The sequence below is a fragment of the Labrus bergylta genome, chromosome 7 (assembly GCF_963930695.1).
Source record: "Labrus bergylta chromosome 7, fLabBer1.1, whole genome shotgun sequence".
NCBI lineage: Eukaryota > Metazoa > Chordata > Actinopteri > Labriformes > Labridae > Labrus > Labrus bergylta.
In genome coordinates, this window is record NC_089201.1 from 14,513,429 (window position 1) to 14,534,510 (window position 21,082).

Genomic DNA, 21,082 nt, shown 5'->3' on the forward strand with positions numbered 1-21,082 from the left:
CCCTTGAGTGTAAATAAGAAGATCGACAAATAGATTGAAAAAGCCCAAACACTTGGAACCGCGCCATGAGCAGCTTCTATAAAAGCCGAGTGGTTCTCTGATGCTCATCATTCAGCTTCACTGAGAAAACTACCTTTTTGGTGTTTCCTTCCAGTTCTACTCTGAAGCTAACCATCTGCAGCATCATGTATCTGTGGTTCAGCAGTCTTCTTCTGGCGGTGGGGTTGTTTCAGAGCTGCTCGGCTCTGACTCCTGAAGAATGCCAACCCTTGGTCGAACCTTTTTCTACTTTTACACCGGTAAGCCTTCCTCTGATTCCCATCTGGGTCTCTAGGTTAGCATCGGCAATGAGGACGTGGGTTATAGGTTTTGATATGATTATTGAGGCTTCTCAACAGTCTTGATCATTACTACTATCGCTACGTTTCTAGTATTTGCTGGAAGGATGGGTCGACTTCACTGACTTTATGTTTGTCTACAGAGTTACGATGGAAGGTGGAACTACATCATGGGTTTCATTGATAGTGAACCATTTAAAGCCTTGAAGAGGTCAGCCAAGAGCATGTGGATTAAATTCTCTCCAAACCCGTCGAGCCCCAGAGATTTTGTTGAGAGTATCGGGATCAGGCAGTGAGTATATAACAGTGCAACATCAGCTGCAAAAACATCAAACATAAAGATTGAAATAAGCAAAGAGAGGAAAGAAATCTCCCTCAAACAACAGCTGAGATGCATCCTTTGATGCACATCTTTGCTAGGCTAGGCCTGTTATTACTACCAAGGAGATTCCTCTCCAAGCATGTTCAAAACTCCAGTCCTGGACAGGGTTTTTCTTACATGGTCTTCAACCTCCCAATGACATACATAAAGTCGCCTTTCCTTTTCTCGTTTTTTCACAGCCCTGGATATTGCAAGTACGCATCTTCCCCTGTCGCTATTGTGACCAACACTGCAGTAGTCTCAAGTAAGTTGCCTGTTTTTACATAACACTGGAGCTTGTAAATGTTTGTTCTTTTAGTCAGTGAATGATAGAAGTCATGAATGAAAGAGTTTTGTCTAGTCGTCTAAACTTATGGAGTTGATGTCAATTTATCCATCTGTATTTGAGACTCGTACCGAGCTAAACAGTGTCTGTTTCAGATAAAAGTGTTGTTGTTTTAATTTGTATTTTACTTTATGTCGTCAGAGTCCAACTTCACCTGCACGTACCGTTCTCTGCCAACTTGTGAGGACTGTCTGGTCTACACCGTCGACAGCATAAACACCAACAATGCACTTCACATCATGAACATCACCAACCCCACAACCATTCATGAGGTCAAACAATATCGGGCTGTTTACCTGATGGGTAAGAGGAACAAGTCTGAGAGAAAATAACTCCTTTTACATCTGAAACATTTCTTCATTTTATTCAATTTTTATTTACAGCCAAAGAGACGACTGTCAAGGCTTCGGAGCTGGAGCGCTTCAAGAAGCAAGCAAGATGTCTGGGTTTCACATGGGATCCAGACTTCTACTACAACCCCAAGAATAGTGCGTCCCCCTTTAAACTTGTCGGACTAAACATTGAAATGGAGACTGTGATTGAAGACAACACTGAATTATGTCTCTCTTTTTTCTCTCTGCAGCTTTCTGTGAAAAAGGCGTTGAACATGAAGATGTACACGAACATGACAAAGTACGAGGACATGACAATGCACATGAACATGAAGATGATTAATGGCAATCTTCAGCTGAAGTGTTGACAAACTTGCTTGACAAATAATTTAAACTTATTTTTTTGAAATAAAGACACGATAAAATGACCTAAATGTATCGACTGTGTTTGTTTCAATCCAATACAGAGAGGGCGTGTTTGAAGAGATATGATGTAAAGATACTTTAGGAGCAGGTACATTCAGATGTAGTAACAGCAGCAGGACATTAGTTATATTATCGCAGCAAAATTGATATAGCTACTAGCTGATTAATATTCTTTAAAAAAAAAAAATGTTTCTATTTAAATATACTATAGTGTCAAGTTGGAAGTCCAAGGGGCAGTCGCATCTGGGACCTGTCTAACCTCATTTCGAAAGTTAAATGGCACACAATACATGCAAAAATGAGGACCCAAGGCACATTAAAACATGCGCCATTTCACAAGACCAGCATGCCCATGATAGATAGAATGGCGCATGTTCCATTTCTATTAATACAAAGTGTACACTGGACAGGAATAACCTGCTGCATTGTGGGACACTGTGCCCTGAGATTGTAGTCATGTAAGACTCATAGCAGGTGCCCTAAAACCCACATTTTGCAGGAGTCTTTTATCAGCATTTTGAGTGTTAAGTGTGGATTTAATTGAACTTGCACCAAAAACTGTACCACTTACATTTGCTGAATAAACTTGTACTGCAATACATTTGGCAGAAGAAAAGACCAAGAGTTGGACACACAACACTTCTCTCAACCTAACAACATGGTGAACTTGGCCTGCCAATTCTGAATAAGTATTGCCGGGCAGCCCAATTACAGACACTGGTGAATTGATTAAAATCTGGATACAAGATGGGTACAAACTGAACAAAATCCAATGACAATGACCTCGCTCCAACCAATAATATTCCTGAGTTCAAAACATCCGAAGAAAGTGAAGATTAAAAACAGCTGGATAAATGACACACTAAATGTGTGGATTAATAAGAGTTGGGGGGAGGACGTAACTCTATTTCAAGGGCTATGCCAATAACAGGAAATTCAGACTTTAACCATCTCTGAGTGATGGGGGCTTCGTTAGGCGGGCAGACTTGTGCCTCCTTGCTATTAACAAGTCACTGGAAGGAGATCATTTGAAATCCTCTGCACAAATACAACAAGTCTTTGGGTTGTCTTCAAAAGATCCATTCAGATACTTCCCAACCTTAATTGATTGACGAATTAACCTGGAATCTTTTAAAAAGAAAACACATAACATATTCATGAACCATTTTACAATTAGATGAACCTGGAGATACCTTTGACTTTAGAAAAAATGGAAGTTGGACGCTAATGTGATAACAGAGGATAACGAGTGAAAAGAAAGCCACATAAGCGGTCTGATGGCCATCATGAATACATTCACAAAGCAGTCAGAGAAAAATTATGTTTCAGCAGTTTTTCACAATCAAGTTTTCTTTAGTATCAATATGATCTAGTGACAGTTGTTTGACCCTCCATGAGTACACTGAAAAAAGCTAATTTAGCATATTTTAAATGGAGTATGATCAATGTCTTCAGGAATTTCTGAGAAATATGATGTGAACATATTCAATTACTCAGAACTATACAACAAAGAAAAACACATTTCAAGTTGCCGCAAAATCAGTATAATTGAACATTTTAAAATGGATTTGTTTAAGCAATCACTCTTTTCAGATATGAGACATTTAGGTCCATGTGGAGGTAAGGCATCAAGTCTGTGTTTTTTTGACAGAAAGTTGGCAGTCCTATGATGAACTCTATACCTTGTGCATTTGCATCGTTGGCAGTCGAGGACAAGTCAACAAATCTGTTAATGTTAAAAAAACAAAACTGCTTTCCTAGAAATCCTAGAAGAACAGCACCTGGAATCTCATTTCAACCCCAAATGAAACCAGGTTGATGTGAAATATCCTTTACTGAACTTTGGGCAATATGTTTAGGTCTATAAAAGTCTATCAATGACTAAAAGCCAAAAGACTTGTAAGCTTCTGTTGTGTTGCTCCAGTTCTATCCTACTGGTTTTTTCTATTGTTTTCTTTGTAAAAACCTGTTCTTTAAAGAAAACAAAAGAAGCAGTAAAATGAAGCTTGTAACAGCAGGACAGAGGATAATCAATTTGTTGGCCATCTTGGCCAAACAGCTACCAAATGTTAGCTAGCTGAACTGGTTAGCCACTTTGCGATACATGTAGCTACATACAACATGTTGCTATCATAAAAAGTAAGCCTTGGTCATGAGCTTGCTTGAGTACAATGTACTGAAAACTGACCTGGATTAAATGGGGAATTCAGGGCAGGCTGTTTTTCTAGGAAATCTCAGAGCACTTGACTTTAACTCTGTACTCTGTGTATTTGTTTAACCTTGGCAGCCTATGACATCACAGAACCGACATCATTTAAGGTAACGTTTCGTTTCGTTATGTAATCGAGTGTAGAGTTGACTGCTGGAAAGATGAAGGACTACAATCACAGTTGTTATCCATATTCAGGCCTTTTCCATGGCTTACCATGACAAAAAGCCAAACTCAATGACTTGATTGTTAGCTTGCTATCTAATGTCTGCTAGCCAACAAAAAAGTAGTAGGGTCAGCAAACTTGAGATGCATCAGCTCAACTGCAAATGTGTTAAAGAAATTATGCCAGCATAATGAAGTCAGTTTCAGAAAAAAAAGGTCTCGGATTTGTTGTGAATTTTGACCTGAATACAGAATTTGCGGTCGAGTAATGGATTGCGTGTTGGATATTGTACCATTAAGTGCAGAGTTCATGCAGCCAGTTTGTTTTAGCTAAAAAGCCAAACTCCCTGCAATGATTTGTACACTGTGCATTTGTGGATCCTGGGCAGCTTAGGACAAGACAACAATTTTGAAAATGCTGATGCCAGTGTTCCCAGGAATCCTAAAACTCACATCCTGTTATCTCCTTTTATAACCCTTGAGTGTAAATAAGAAGATCGACAAATAGATTGAAAAAGCCCAAACACTTGGAACCGCGCCATGAGCAGCTTCTATAAAAGCCGAGTGGTTCTCTGATGCTCATCATTCAGCTTCACTGAGAAAACTACCTTTTTGGTGTTTCCTTCCAGTTCTACTCTGAAGCTAACCATCTGCAGCATCATGTATCTGTGGTTCAGCAGTCTTCTTCTGGCGGTGGGGTTGTTTCAGAGCTGCTCGGCTCTGACTCCTGAAGAATGCCAACCCTTGGTCGAACCTTTTTCTACTTTTACACCGGTAAGCCTTCCTCTGATTCCCATCTGGGTCTCTAGGTTAGCATCGGCAATGAGGACGTGGGTTATAGGTTTTGATATGATTATTGAGGCTTCTCAACAGTCTTGATCATTACTACTATCGCTACGTTTCTAGTATTTGCTGGAAGGATGGGTCTACTTCACTGACTTTATGTTTGTCTACAGAGTTACGATGGAAGGTGGAACTACATCATGGGTTTCATTGATAGTGAACCATTTAAAGCCTTGAAGAGGTCAGCCAAGAGCATGTGGATTAAATTCTCTCCAAACCCGTCGAGCCCCAGAGATTTTGTTGAGAGTATCGGGATCAGGCAGTGAGTATATAACAGTGCAACATCAGCTGCAAAAACATCAAACATAAAGATTGAAATAAGCAAAGAGAGGAAAGAAATCTCCCTCAAACAACAGCTGAGATGCATCCTTTGATGCACATCTTTGCTAGGCTAGGCCTGTTATTACTACCAAGGAGATTCCTCTCCAAGCATGTTCAAAACTCCAGTCCTGGACAGGGTTTTTCTTACATGGTCTTCAACCTCCCAATGACATACATAAAGTCGCCTTTCCTTTTCTCGTTTTTTCACAGCCCTGGATATTGCAAGTACGCATCTTCCCCTGTCGCTATTGTGACCAACACTGCAGTAGTCTCAAGTAAGTTGCCTGTTTTTACATAACACTGGAGCTTGTAAATGTTTGTTCTTTTAGTCAGTGAATGATAGAAGTCATGAATGAAAGAGTTTTGTCTAGTCGTCTAAACTTATGGAGTTGATGTCAATTTATCCATCTGTATTTGAGACTCGTACCGAGCTAAACAGTGTCTGTTTCAGATAAAAGTGTTGTTGTTTTAATTTGTATTTTACTTTATGTCGTCAGAGTCCAACTTCACCTGCACGTACCGTTCTCTGCCAACTTGTGAGGACTGTCTGGTCTACACCGTCGACAGCATAAACACCAACAATGCACTTCACATCATGAACATCACCAACCCCACAACCATTCATGAGGTCAAACAATATCGGGCTGTTTACCTGATGGGTAAGAGGAACAAGTCTGAGAGAAAATAACTCCTTTTACATCTGAAACATTTCTTCATTTTATTCAATTTTTATTTACAGCCAAAGAGACGACTGTCAAGGCTTCGGAGCTGGAGCGCTTCAAGAAGCAAGCAAGATGTCTGGGTTTCACATGGGATCCAGACTTCTACTACAACCCCAAGAATAGTGCGTCCCCCTTTAAACTTGTCGGACTAAACATTGAAATGGAGACTGTGATTGAAGACAACACTGAATTATGTCTCTCTTTTTTCTCTCTGCAGCTTTCTGTGAAAAAGGCGTTGAACATGAAGATGTACACGAACATGACAAAGTACGAGGACATGACAATGCACATGAACATGAAGATGATTAATGGCAATCTTCAGCTGAAGTGTTGACAAACTTGCTTGACAAATAATTTAAACTTATTTTTTTGAAATAAAGACACGATAAAATGACCTAAATGTATCGACTGTGTTTGTTTCAATCCAATACAGAGAGGGCGTGTTTGAAGAGATATGATGTAAAGATACTTTAGGAGCAGGTACATTCAGATGTAGTAACAGCAGCAGGACATTAGTTATATTATCGCAGCAAAATTGATATAGCTACTAGCTGATTAATATTCTTTAAAAAAAAAAAATGTTTCTATTTAAATATACTATAGTGTCAAGTTGGAAGTCCAAGGGGCAGTCGCATCTGGGACCTGTCTAACCTCATTTCGAAAGTTAAATGGCACACAATACATGCAAAAATGAGGACCCAAGGCACATTAAAACATGCGCCATTTCACAAGACCAGCATGCCCATGATAGATAGAATGGCGCATGTTCCATTTCTATTAATACAAAGTGTACACTGGACAGGAATAACCTGCTGCATTGTGGGACACTGTGCCCTGAGATTGTAGTCATGTAAGACTCATAGCAGGTGCCCTAAAACCCACATTTTGCAGGAGTCTTTTATCAGCATTTTGAGTGTTAAGTGTGGATTTAATTGAACTTGCACCAAAAACTGTACCACTTACATTTGCTGAATAAACTTGTACTGCAATACATTTGGCAGAAGAAAAGACCAAGAGTTGGACACACAACACTTCTCTCAACCTAACAACATGGTGAACTTGGCCTGCCAATTCTGAATAAGTATTGCCGGGCAGCCCAATTACAGACACTGGTGAATTGATTAAAATCTGGATACAAGATGGGTACAAACTGAACAAAATCCAATGACAATGACCTCGCTCCAACCAATAATATTCCTGAGTTCAAAACATCCGAAGAAAGTGAAGATTAAAAACAGCTGGATAAATGACACACTAAATGTGTGGATTAATAAGAGTTGGGGGGAGGACGTAACTCTATTTCAAGGGCTATGCCAATAACAGGAAATTCAGACTTTAACCATCTCTGAGTGATGGGGGCTTCGTTAGGCGGGCAGACTTGTGCCTCCTTGCTATTAACAAGTCACTGGAAGGAGATCATTTGAAATCCTCTGCACAAATACAGCAAGTCTTTGGGTTGTCTTCAAAAGATCCATTCAGATACTTCCCAACCTTAATTGATTGACGAATTAACCTGGAATCTTTTAAAAAGAAAACACATAACATATTCATGAACCATTTTACAATTAGATGAACCTGGAGATACCTTTGACTTTAGAAAAAATGGAAGTTGGACGCTAATGTGATAACAGAGGATAACGAGTGAAAAGAAAGCCACATAAGCGGTCTGATGGCCATCATGAATACATTCACAAAGCAGTCAGAGAAAAATTATGTTTCAGCAGTTTTTCACAATCAAGTTTTCTTTAGTATCAATATGATCTAGTGACAGTTGTTTGACCCTCCATGAGTACACTGAAAAAAGCTAATTTAGCATATTTTAAATGGAGTATGATCAATGTCTTCAGGAATTTCTGAGAAATATGATGTGAACATATTCAATTACTCAGAACTATACAACAAAGAAAAACACATTTCAAGTTGCCGCAAAATCAGTATAATTGAACATTTTAAAATGGATTTGTTTAAGCAATCACTCTTTTCAGATATGAGACATTTAGGTCCATGTGGAGGTAAGGCATCAAGTCTGTGTTTTTTTGACAGAAAGTTGGCAGTCCTATGATGAACTCTATACCTTGTGCATTTGCATCGTTGGCAGTCGAGGACAAGTCAACAAATCTGTTAATGTTAAAAAAACAAAACTGCTTTCCTAGAAATCCTAGAAGAACAGCACCTGGAATCTCATTTCAACCCCAAATGAAACCAGGTTGATGTGAAATATCCTTTACTGAACTTTGGGCAATATGTTTAGGTCTATAAAAGTCTATCAATGACTAAAAGCCAAAAGACTTGTAAGCTTCTGTTGTGTTGCTCCAGTTCTATCCTACTGGTTTTTTCTATTGTTTTCTTTGTAAAAACCTGTTCTTTAAAGAAAACAAAAGAAGCAGTAAAATGAAGCTTGTAACAGCAGGACAGAGGATAATCAATTTGTTGGCCATCTTGGCCAAACAGCTACCAAATGTTAGCTAGCTGAACTGGTTAGCCACTTTGCGATACATGTAGCTACATACAACATGTTGCTATCATAAAAAGTAAGCCTTGGTCATGAGCTTGCTTGAGTACAATGTACTGAAAACTGACCTGGATTAAATGGGGAATTCAGGGCAGGCTGTTTTTCTAGGAAATCTCAGAGCACTTGACTTTAACTCTGTACTCTGTGTATTTGTTTAACCTTGGCAGCCTATGACATCACAGAACCGACATCATTTAAGGTAACGTTTCGTTTCGTTATGTAATCGAGTGTAGAGTTGACTGCTGGAAAGATGAAGGACTACAATCACAGTTGTTATCCATATTCAGGCCTTTTCCATGGCTTGCCATGACAAAAAGCCAAACTCAATGACTTGATTGTTAGCTTGCTATCTAATGTCTGCTAGCCAACAAAAAAGTAGTAGGGTCAGCAAACTTGAGATGCATCAGCTCAACTGCAAATGTGTTAAAGAAATTATGCCAGCATAATGAAGTCAGTTTCAGAAAAAAAAGGTCTCGGATTTGTTGTGAATTTTGACCTGAATACAGAATTTGCGGTCGAGTAATGGATTGCGTGTTGGATATTGTACCATTAAGTGCAGAGTTCATGCAGCCAGTTTGTTTTAGCTAAAAAGCCAAACTCCCTGCAATGATTTGTACACTGTGCATTTGTGGATCCTGGGCAGCTTAGGACAAGACAACAATTTTGAAAATGCTGATGCCAGTGTTCCCAGGAATCCTAAAACTCACATCCTGTTATCTCCTTTTATAACCCTTGAGTGTAAATAAGAAGATCGACAAATAGATTGAAAAAGCCCAAACACTTGGAACCGCGCCATGAGCAGCTTCTATAAAAGCCGAGTGGTTCTCTGATGCTCATCATTCAGCTTCACTGAGAAAACTACCTTTTTGGTGTTTCCTTCCAGTTCTACTCTGAAGCTAACCATCTGCAGCATCATGTATCTGTGGTTCAGCAGTCTTCTTCTGGCGGTGGGGTTGTTTCAGAGCTGCTCGGCTCTGACTCCTGAAGAATGCCAACCCTTGGTCGAACCTTTTTCTACTTTTACACCGGTAAGCCTTCCTCTGATTCCCATCTGGGTCTCTAGGTTAGCATCGGCAATGAGGACGTGGGTTATAGGTTTTGATATGATTATTGAGGCTTCTCAACAGTCTTGATCATTACTACTATCGCTACGTTTCTAGTATTTGCTGGAAGGATGGGTCTACTTCACTGACTTTATGTTTGTCTACAGAGTTACGATGGAAGGTGGAACTACATCATGGGTTTCATTGATAGTGAACCATTTAAAGCCTTGAAGAGGTCAGCCAAGAGCATGTGGATTAAATTCTCTCCAAACCCGTCGAGCCCCAGAGATTTTGTTGAGAGTATCGGGATCAGGCAGTGAGTATATAACAGTGCAACATCAGCTGCAAAAACATCAAACATAAAGATTGAAATAAGCAAAGAGAGGAAAGAAATCTCCCTCAAACAACAGCTGAGATGCATCCTTTGATGCACATCTTTGCTAGGCTAGGCCTGTTATTACTACCAAGGAGATTCCTCTCCAAGCATGTTCAAAACTCCAGTCCTGGACAGGGTTTTTCTTACATGGTCTTCAACCTCCCAATGACATACATAAAGTCGCCTTTCCTTTTCTCGTTTTTTCACAGCCCTGGATATTGCAAGTACGCATCTTCCCCTGTCGCTATTGTGACCAACACTGCAGTAGTCTCAAGTAAGTTGCCTGTTTTTACATAACACTGGAGCTTGTAAATGTTTGTTCTTTTAGTCAGTGAATGATAGAAGTCATGAATGAAAGAGTTTTGTCTAGTCGTCTAAACTTATGGAGTTGATGTCAATTTATCCATCTGTATTTGAGACTCGTACCGAGCTAAACAGTGTCTGTTTCAGATAAAAGTGTTGTTGTTTTAATTTGTATTTTACTTTATGTCGTCAGAGTCCAACTTCACCTGCACGTACCGTTCTCTGCCAACTTGTGAGGACTGTCTGGTCTACACCGTCGACAGCATAAACACCAACAATGCACTTCACATCATGAACATCACCAACCCCACAACCATTCATGAGGTCAAACAATATCGGGCTGTTTACCTGATGGGTAAGAGGAACAAGTCTGAGAGAAAATAACTCCTTTTACATCTGAAACATTTCTTCATTTTATTCAATTTTTATTTACAGCCAAAGAGACGACTGTCAAGGCTTCGGAGCTGGAGCGCTTCAAGAAGCAAGCAAGATGTCTGGGTTTCACATGGGATCCAGACTTCTACTACAACCCCAAGAATAGTGCGTCCCCCTTTAAACTTGTCGGACTAAACATTGAAATGGAGACTGTGATTGAAGACAACACTGAATTATGTCTCTCTTTTTTCTCTCTGCAGCTTTCTGTGAAAAAGGCGTTGAACATGAAGATGTACACGAACATGACAAAGTACGAGGACATGACAATGCACATGAACATGAAGATGATTAATGGCAATCTTCAGCTGAAGTGTTGACAAACTTGCTTGACAAATAATTTAAACTTATTTTTTTGAAATAAAGACACGATAAAATGACCTAAATGTATCGACTGTGTTTGTTTCAATCCAATACAGAGAGGGCGTGTTTGAAGAGATATGATGTAAAGATACTTTAGGAGCAGGTACATTCAGATGTAGTAACAGCAGCAGGACATTAGTTATATTATCGCAGCAAAATTGATATAGCTACTAGCTGATTAATATTCTTTAAAAAAAAATAATGTTTCTATTTAAATATACTATAGTGTCAAGTTGGAAGTCCAAGGGGCAGTCGCATCTGGGACCTGTCTAACCTCATTTCGAAAGTTAAATGGCACACAATACATGCAAAAATGAGGACCCAAGGCACATTAAAACATGCGCCATTTCACAAGACCAGCATGCCCATGATAGATAGAATGGCGCATGTTCCATTTCTATTAATACAAAGTGTACACTGGACAGGAATAACCTGCTGCATTGTGGGACACTGTGCCCTGAGATTGTAGTCATGTAAGACTCATAGCAGGTGCCCTAAAACCCACATTTTGCAGGAGTCTTTTATCAGCATTTTGAGTGTTAAGTGTGGATTTAATTGAACTTGCACCAAAAACTGTACCACTTACATTTGCTGAATAAACTTGTACTGCAATACATTTGGCAGAAGAAAAGACCAAGAGTTGGACACACAACACTTCTCTCAACCTAACAACATGGTGAACTTGGCCTGCCAATTCTGAATAAGTATTGCCGGGCAGCCCAATTACAGACACTGGTGAATTGATTAAAATCTGGATACAAGATGGGTACAAACTGAACAAAATCCAATGACAATGACCTCGCTCCAACCAATAATATTCCTGAGTTCAAAACATCCGAAGAAAGTGAAGATTAAAAACAGCTGGATAAATGACACACTAAATGTGTGGATTAATAAGAGTTGGGGGGAGGACGTAACTCTATTTCAAGGGCTATGCCAATAACAGGAAATTCAGACTTTAACCATCTCTGAGTGATGGGGGCTTCGTTAGGCGGGCAGACTTGTGCCTCCTTGCTATTAACAAGTCACTGGAAGGAGATCATTTGAAATCCTCTGCACAAATACAACAAGTCTTTGGGTTGTCTTCAAAAGATCCATTCAGATACTTCCCAACCTTAATTGATTGACGAATTAACCTGGAATCTTTTAAAAAGAAAACACATAACATATTCATGAACCATTTTACAATTAGATGAACCTGGAGATACCTTTGACTTTAGAAAAAATGGAAGTTGGACGCTAATGTGATAACAGAGGATAACGAGTGAAAAGAAAGCCACATAAGCGGTCTGATGGCCATCATGAATACATTCACAAAGCAGTCAGAGAAAAATTATGTTTCAGCAGTTTTTCACAATCAAGTTTTCTTTAGTATCAATATGATCTAGTGACAGTTGTTTGACCCTCCATGAGTACACTGAAAAAAGCTAATTTAGCATATTTTAAATGGAGTATGATCAATGTCTTCAGGAATTTCTGAGAAATATGATGTGAACATATTCAATTACTCAGAACTATACAACAAAGAAAAACACATTTCAAGTTGCCGCAAAATCAGTATAATTGAACATTTTAAAATGGATTTGTTTAAGCAATCACTCTTTTCAGATATGAGACATTTAGGTCCATGTGGAGGTAAGGCATCAAGTCTGTGTTTTTTTGACAGAAAGTTGGCAGTCCTATGATGAACTCTATACCTTGTGCATTTGCATCGTTGGCAGTCGAGGACAAGTCAACAAATCTGTTAATGTTAAAAAAACAAAACTGCTTTCCTAGAAATCCTAGAAGAACAGCACCTGGAATCTCATTTCAACCCCAAATGAAACCAGGTTGATGTGAAATATCCTTTACTGAACTTTGGGCAATATGTTTAGGTCTATAAAAGTCTATCAATGACTAAAAGCCAAAAGACTTGTAAGCTTCTGTTGTGTTGCTCCAGTTCTATCCTACTGGTTTTTTCTATTGTTTTCTTTGTAAAAACCTGTTCTTTAAAGAAAACAAAAGAAGCAGTAAAATGAAGCTTGTAACAGCAGGACAGAGGATAATCAATTTGTTGGCCATCTTGGCCAAACAGCTACCAAATGTTAGCTAGCTGAACTGGTTAGCCACTTTGCGATACATGTAGCTACATACAACATGTTGCTATCATAAAAAGTAAGCCTTGGTCATGAGCTTGCTTGAGTACAATGTACTGAAAACTGACCTGGATTAAATGGGGAATTCAGGGCAGGCTGTTTTTCTAGGAAATCTCAGAACACTTGACTTTAACTCTGTACTCTGTGTATTTGTTTAACCTTGGCAGCCTATGACATCACAGAACCGACATCATTTAAGGTAACGTTTCGTTTCGTTATGTAATCGAGTGTAGAGTTGACTGCTGGAAAGATGAAGGACTACAATCACAGTTGTTATCCATATTCAGGCCTTTTCCATGGCTTACCATGACAAAAAGCCAAACTCAATGACTTGATTGTTAGCTTGCTATCTAATGTCTGCTAGCCAACAAAAAAGTAGTAGGGTCAGCAAACTTGAGATGCATCAGCTCAACTGCAAATGTGTTAAAGAAATTATGCCAGCATAATGAAGTCAGTTTCAGAAAAAAAAGGTCTCGGATTTGTTGTGAATTTTGACCTGAATACAGAATTTGCGGTCGAGTAATGGATTGCGTGTTGGATATTGTACCATTAAGTGCAGAGTTCATGCAGCCAGTTTGTTTTAGCTAAAAAGCCAAACTCCCTGCAATGATTTGTACACTGTGCATTTGTGGATCCTGGGCAGCTTAGGACAAGACAACAATTTTGAAAATGCTGATGCCAGTGTTCCCAGGAATCCTAAAACTCACATCCTGTTATCTCCTTTTATAACCCTTGAGTGTAAATAAGAAGATCGACAAATAGATTGAAAAAGCCCAAACACTTGGAACCGTGCCATGAGCAGCTTCTATAAAAGCCGAGTGGTTCTCTGATGCTCATCATTCAGCTTCGCTGAGAAAACTACCTTTTTGGTGTTTCCTTCCAGTTCTACTCTGAAGCTAACCATCTGCAGCATCATGTATCTGTGGTTCAGCAGTCTTCTTCTGGCGGTGGGGTTGTTTCAGAGCTGCTCGGCTCTGACTCCTGAAGAATGCCAACCCTTGGTCGAACCTTTTTCTACTTTTACACCGGTAAGCCTTCCTCTGATTCCCATCTGGGTCTCTAGGTTAGCATCGGCAATGAGGACGTGGGTTATAGGTTTTGATATGATTATTGAGGCTTCTCAACAGTCTTGATCATTACTACTATCGCTACGTTTCTAGTATTTGCTGGAAGGATGGGTCTACTTCACTGACTTTATGTTTGTCTACAGAGTTACGATGGAAGGTGGAACTACATCATGGGTTTCATTGATAGTGAACCATTTAAAGCCTTGAAGAGGTCAGCCAAGAGCATGTGGATTAAATTCTCTCCAAACCCGTCGAGCCCCAGAGATTTTGTTGAGAGTATCGGGATCAGGCAGTGAGTATATAACAGTGCAACATCAGCTGCAAAAACATCAAACATAAAGATTGAAATAAGCAAAGAGAGGAAAGAAATCTCCCTCAAACAACAGCTGAGATGCATCCTTTGATGCACATCTTTGCTAGGCTAGGCCTGTTATTACTACCAAGGAGATTCCTCTCCAAGCATGTTCAAAACTCCAGTCCTGGACAGGGTTTTTCTTACATGGTCTTCAACCTCCCAATGACATACATAAAGTCGCCTTTCCTTTTCTCGTTTTTTCACAGCCCTGGATATTGCAAGTACGCATCTTCCCCTGTCGCTATTGTGACCAACACTGCAGTAGTCTCAAGTAAGTTGCCTGTTTTTACATAACACTGGAGCTTGTAAATGTTTGTTCTTTTAGTCAGTGAATGATAGAAGTCATGAATGAAAGAGTTTTGTCTAGTCGTCTAAACTTATGGAGTTGATGTCAATTTATCCATCTGTATTTGAGACTCGTACCGAGCTAAACAGTGTCTGTTTCAGATAAAAGTGTTGTTGTTTTAATTTGTATTTTACTTTATGTCGTCAGAGTCCAACTTCACCTGCACGTATCGTTCTTTGCCAACTTGTGAGGACTGTCTGGTCTACACCGTCGACAGCATAAACACCAACAATGCACTTCACATCATGAACATCACCAACCCCACAACCATTCATGAAGTCAAACAATATCGGGCTGTTTACCTGATGGGTAAGAGGAACAAGTCTGAGAGAAAATAACTCCTTTTACATCTGAAACATTTCTTCATTTTATTCAATTTTTATTTACAGCCAAAGAGACGACTGTCAAGGCTTCGGAGCTGGAGCGCTTCAAGACGCAAGCAAGATGTCTGGGTTTCACATGGGATCCAGACTTCTACTACAACCCCAAGAATAGTGCGTCCCCCTTTAAACTTGTCAGACTAAACATTGAAATGGAGACTGTGATTGAAGACAACACTGAATTATGTCTCTCTTTTTTCTCTCTGCAGCTTTCTGTGAAAAAGGCGTTGAACCTGACAATGTAAAAGAAGATGATGATGATTGAAGGCGATCTTAAGTTTAAATGCTGCCAAACTGTCTCAACAATTAATTTAAACTGAACTTGTGGAAATAAAGACACCAAAAAAGACTGCGTGGAATGTGATTGTTTCAATGCCAACACAGAGTGGGAGGGTTGAAGAGGTAACCCAACAGGATGTTACGATATACTGAAGCAGAAACAGAAAAAACCTACTGGCTGAGTCATATTCTAAAAAAGCATGATGCTTCTATTTAACTGATCTATAGCGCAAAGCTTTAAGTCCAAGGTGAAGTTGCATTTGGGACCTCTCTTACCCCATTTCGATAGTTACATGGCCTGAAATATAAGCCAGAATTAGGACCCAATGCAATAGACAAATGGACCTCGCTTTCAAACAATCATGTCCAAGATTCATAAAATGGTGCACACACATTTTCTAATGTTTCCCCTAGGTTTAAAGCTTTTGGGGGGGGGGGGGCAGACAAACATCGACACAAACACTTAAAGGAATCATGGTGTTGATGTGTTTCTTTGAATGACAGCAGTCAATATAGGCTAACAACTGAACAATTGTTTGAGCTGTACACTGAACTAAACATCGGACCATTTATTTTTATGACAATCATCCACAAAGTGGGTAGCTTTTGTAATTGCAGTGTATCTTTTTGGGTTTATGGAAGAACTTTTCCTCTTGATATGGGAAGTCAGAAACGCTGGCGCAACTCACAGGAGCGTGAGTGTTGCCATCTTCACCACCCTGGGAGCGTTTAAAAATAGGGCATATATTTCTGTCTCCTTTTGAGGTGGTTGATGTGACATATTTTCCGATGCACGCTCTCTGTCCACTGCTGGGAATGTGCTCACCTGTGTGTGCGTGCACGTGTCTGTGTGTGTGCGCATCGGGGTGGAATTCCGCTGTGCGCAATACAGGGAGCAGATGAGAGTTGTAAACTCGCGACCATGTAGAGACAGAAATAACATGCCGTCGTGTAAGTAAGAAAAATAACATGAGGCTATTTAGTTTATATAATAACAGGAGAAGGTACAGACCTGTTCTATCGGAAAGGTATCCTTTAATGATTGTTGTGATCTGGCGCTATAAAGGAAACTAAATAAAATTAAATAAACGTGACCTTCAAAGGGGGGGGGGGGGGGGGGTCGCCCCCATAATATAATGGTAGGGGAAACGCTATTTTCTATTTATACAATGTGTACACTGGACAGGAGCATCACCACTCTGACATCTCTCTACTAATGCATGTCCTGTTTGTGATTCAGTCCTGTGTGAGAAGCATGTCTCTCAATAGCAGAGTAACTGCCAATTCACACATACTCCGTGTCAGCCGTGGTCCGCCAGAGCTGTGCACTACGAAGTACTTAGCTGCCACTCTAGTCAATCATTGTGTTCACACATCGCGCGCTGCGGTTTGTCTCCGCTGAGTGCCACCAACGGCACTACGTCTATGCTCTGTTTCAAATAGGCAGCGAGTCTATTTTCGCCGGAGTAAGCTTTTTGACCTCTTAAAACCTTTCACTCTTCATTCACCTTTGTGGTTGGTGAAGTTGTGCCAGAAAATCCTACTCTGCTTCGTCTTCGAGACTTTTAAGTTACCCATTTTGCTATGGACTCGCCCAACAACAAAGACTCACAGTCTTAAGAATAATGCATCGTCAAAGTATTAAGGTTTTTCTGGCCAAGTCTGAGGATGTTTTAACCCAAAATGAAACCGGGTTGAAGTGAAATAGCCTTTACTGAACTCTGGGCAAACACTGTAAAACCATTGGACAAAAAAAGTCATAAAAATTCTTAAAAGACAAAGACTTGTAAGCTTCTGTTGTGTTGCTCCAGTTCTATCCTAAATGGGTTTTTTGTGTGTTTTGTGAAAACCGGTTCTTCCAAGAAAACAAAAGAAGTATTAAAAGGGAGCTTGTAACAGCAGGACAGAGGATAACTAATTTGTTGGCCATCTCGGCCAAACAGCTACCAATTGTTAGCTGGCTAATCTGGTTAACCATTTAGCCATGCATGTAGCTACATATAACATGTAGATATCATAAATTGTATGCCTTGGCTATTGAATACAATGTACTGAATGATGACCTGGGATAAAAGGGGAATCCAGGACTGGCTGTGTTTCAGATTCAGGCCATTTCCATGGCTTACCTTGACTAAGAGACAAACTTAATAACTTGGTACTTGTTAGCTTGCCATCTAAGGTCCGCTAGCCAACAGAAAAGTAGTAGGGTCACGGAACGTGCGATGGATCAGCTCAACTGCAAATGTGTTAAAGAAATTATGCCAGCATAATAGTCAGGTTCTATGGACCCCCTAAGGGACATGGATGGGAACAAAATAGGTAATCCTGAGAAACAGTTTTACATATAAAGAGGATTCTTGTTGCAAAGAGACACTTTCATTGGAAAAACAGTTAGCTGTTTCAGCCGAGTGAATGTGAAGACTCGCTTAGGTCCAAAGGGAGTTACCACCTCCATGTCCCTCAAGCAACACAATTTTTAAACAAGTAATGTTCTCACTAAATTGCATTTGTTGTGAATTCTGATCTCAACACAAAATTTGTGGTCCAGTAATGGATGGTGTGTTGGAAATTGTACCAACCAAGAATAAGTTCATGCAATGAGTCAGCTTGTTTTTGCTAGAAAGCAAATCGTTCTGTGATGAACTGTACCCTCCATGCTTTTATGGGTCGTGTGCAGCTCAAGACAAGTCAACAACTTAGAAAGTGCTGATGCAAACCAGTGTTCCCAGAATTCCCACAACTCAACAAACCCTGTTATCTCCTTTTGTAACCCTTCAATGTAAATAAATAGATTGACATATAGATCAGGAAAAGCCCAAACACTTGGAACTCTGCCATGAGCAGCTTTTATAAAAGCAGAGTGGCCCTCGGAGGCTCATCATTCAGCTTCACTGAGAAAACTACCCTCTTGGTGTTTTATTCCAGTTCTACTGTGCAACAAACCATCTGAAGCATCATGCATCTGTGGTTCAGCAGTCTTCTTCTGGCGGTGGGGTTGTTTCAGAGCTGCTCGGCTCTGACTCCTGAAGAATGCCAACCTTTGGTCGAACCTTTTTCTACTTTTACACCGGTAAGCCTTCTTCTGATTTTCACCTGGGTACGACATTGAATTGTTTAACCTTGTTGTAATCTTCAGATAAAGCATTTTCTACAGTCAAATAATATCTCATCAATTCTTTCCAAGTATGAAGAGAAGGGGCCTATTTGTTCTTCCAGTGTTTTAAAATCAGCTTTTTATAAATGAGGGCACAGAACACAATTTTATTAATATTTATATGATTATTGAGGCCTCTTAACAGTCTGAATCATAATTGATAACACTACTGATACTTTTCTATTATTTCATTGAAGGAAGGGTCTACTTCACTGACTGTATGTTTGTCTACAGAGTTACAATGGAAGGTGGAACTACATCATGGGTTTCATTGATAGTGAACCATTTAAAGCCTTGAAGAGGTCAGCCAAGAGCATGTGGATTAAATTCTCTCCAAACCCGTCGAGCCCCAGAGATTTTGTTGAGAGTATCGGGATCAGGCAGTGAGTATATAACAGTGCAACATCAGCTGCAAATACATCAAACATAAAGATTGAAATAAGCAAACACATAGCAACAGCCTAAAGATGGTCACCATTTCTATGTACATGCAGCTTTAGGGTCAGGTTATTCCTTATCATTCCAAGCTCATTCCATTCAGATCAACCATTATGCAGATGACCCTAAATCATCCCTCTGAAACAATAAATACTCTCCAATCAACCACAACAAACAACAGTCTAGATGCATTCTTTATTGCACATCTTTGCTAGGCTAGGCCCGTTAGTACTACCGTTCTGCTCCAAGCATGTTTAATATTCCAGTCCGGGACAGGGTTTTTCTTACATGGTCTTCAACCTCCCAATGACATACAAAAAGTCGCCTTTCCTTTTCTTGTTTTCCCAGTCCTGGATATTGCAAGTACGCATCTTCCTCTGTTGCTATTGTGACCAACACTGCAGTAGTCTCAAGTAAGTTGCCTGTTTTTACATAACACTGGAGCTTGTAAATGTTTGTTCTTTTCGTCAGTGTATGATGGAAGTTATGAATGAAAGAGTCTTGTCTCTTCGTCTGAACTTATGGACTTGAGGTCAATTTATCCATCTGTATTTGAGTCTCCTAGCGAGCTAAACAGTGTTTGCTTCAGATAAAAGTGCTGTTGTTTTAATTTGTATTTTACTTTATGTCGTCAGAGTCCAACTTCACCTGCACGTATCGTTCTTTGCCAACTTGTGAGGACTGTCTGGTCTACACCGTCGACAGCATAAACACCAACAATGCACTTCACATCATGAACATCACCAACCCCACAACCATTCATGAGGTCAAACAATATCGGGCTGTTTACCTGATGGGTAAAAGGAACAAGTCTGAGAGAAAATAACTCCTTTTACATCTGAAACATTTCTTCATTTTATTCAATTTTTATTTACAGCCAAAGAGACGACTGTCAAGGCTTCGGAGCTGGAGCGCTTCAAAAAGCAAGCAAGATGTCTGGGTTTCACATGGGATCCAGACTTCTACTACAACCCCAAGAATAGTGTGTCCCCCTTTAAACTTCAGACTCAACATTGAAATGGAGACTATGATTTCAGACAAAACTGATTATTTCTCTCTTTTCTCTCTCTGCAGCTTTCTGTGAAAGAGGCGTTGAAAATGAAGATGTACATGAACATGACCATGATTGAAAACCATCTTAATCTGATGTGATGAAAAACTTTCTTGACAAACAACTGAAACTAAAATTGTGATAATAAAGACACGAAAACATGACCTAAATGTGTGGACTGTGTTTGTTTCAATCCAACACAGAGTGTAAGAGGTTGAAGAGGTAAATGCACTGTTTAAAAGAGCAGGTGCATTCAGGTGTAGTATCAGCAAAAGGACATTAGTTATACTGAAGCAGAAGCACAGATAATAGCTACTAGCTGATTAATATTATTTAAAAAAAGATGTATGTTTCTATTTAACTGATCTATATCGTCAAGTTTTAAGTCCAAGGTGCAGTTGCACTTGGGACCTGTCTAACCCTTTCGATATTTACATGGCACACATTATAAGCCAAAATTGGGACCCAAGGCACATTACAAAATGCAAAACATTTTAGACAAGCATGCCCATGATAGATAGAATGAGGCACATAAATTTTATTTTTATTAAAATAAAGTGTACACTGGACAGCAAAATTACCTGCTGCACTGTGGAACCCTATGCTCTGAGATTGGAGTAATATAAGACTCATAGCAGGTGCACTTAAAGTCACATTTTGTAGGAGTTTTATCTAAGCACTTTGATCATTACATGTAAATGTAATTGAACTTGTGTCAAAACACTGTACCATTTACATTTGCAGAATTAACTTTTACTGCAATATATTTGGCAAAAGAAAAGTTG

General features: G+C 39.6%; 1 protein-coding gene and 2 long non-coding RNA genes across 8 annotated transcripts in view; 2 read left to right on the top strand and 1 right to left on the bottom strand.

Moving 5' to 3' along the window:
- Positions 1-21,082, bottom strand: part of cadps2 (Ca++-dependent secretion activator 2) — a 289,863-nt gene that overhangs the window by 87,627 nt on the left and 181,154 nt on the right. The window lies entirely within an intron of this gene.
- Positions 15,345-15,724, top strand: LOC136179605 (uncharacterized). The gene is made up of 2 exons (XR_010666599.1): positions 15,345-15,489; positions 15,585-15,724. It is a non-coding gene; the product is annotated as an uncharacterized lncRNA (long non-coding RNA).
- On the top strand, positions 18,330-20,461 carry LOC136179756 (uncharacterized). Its single transcript, XR_010666722.1, has 4 exons — positions 18,330-18,724; positions 19,043-19,191; positions 19,595-20,228; positions 20,321-20,461. It is a non-coding gene; the product is annotated as an uncharacterized lncRNA (long non-coding RNA).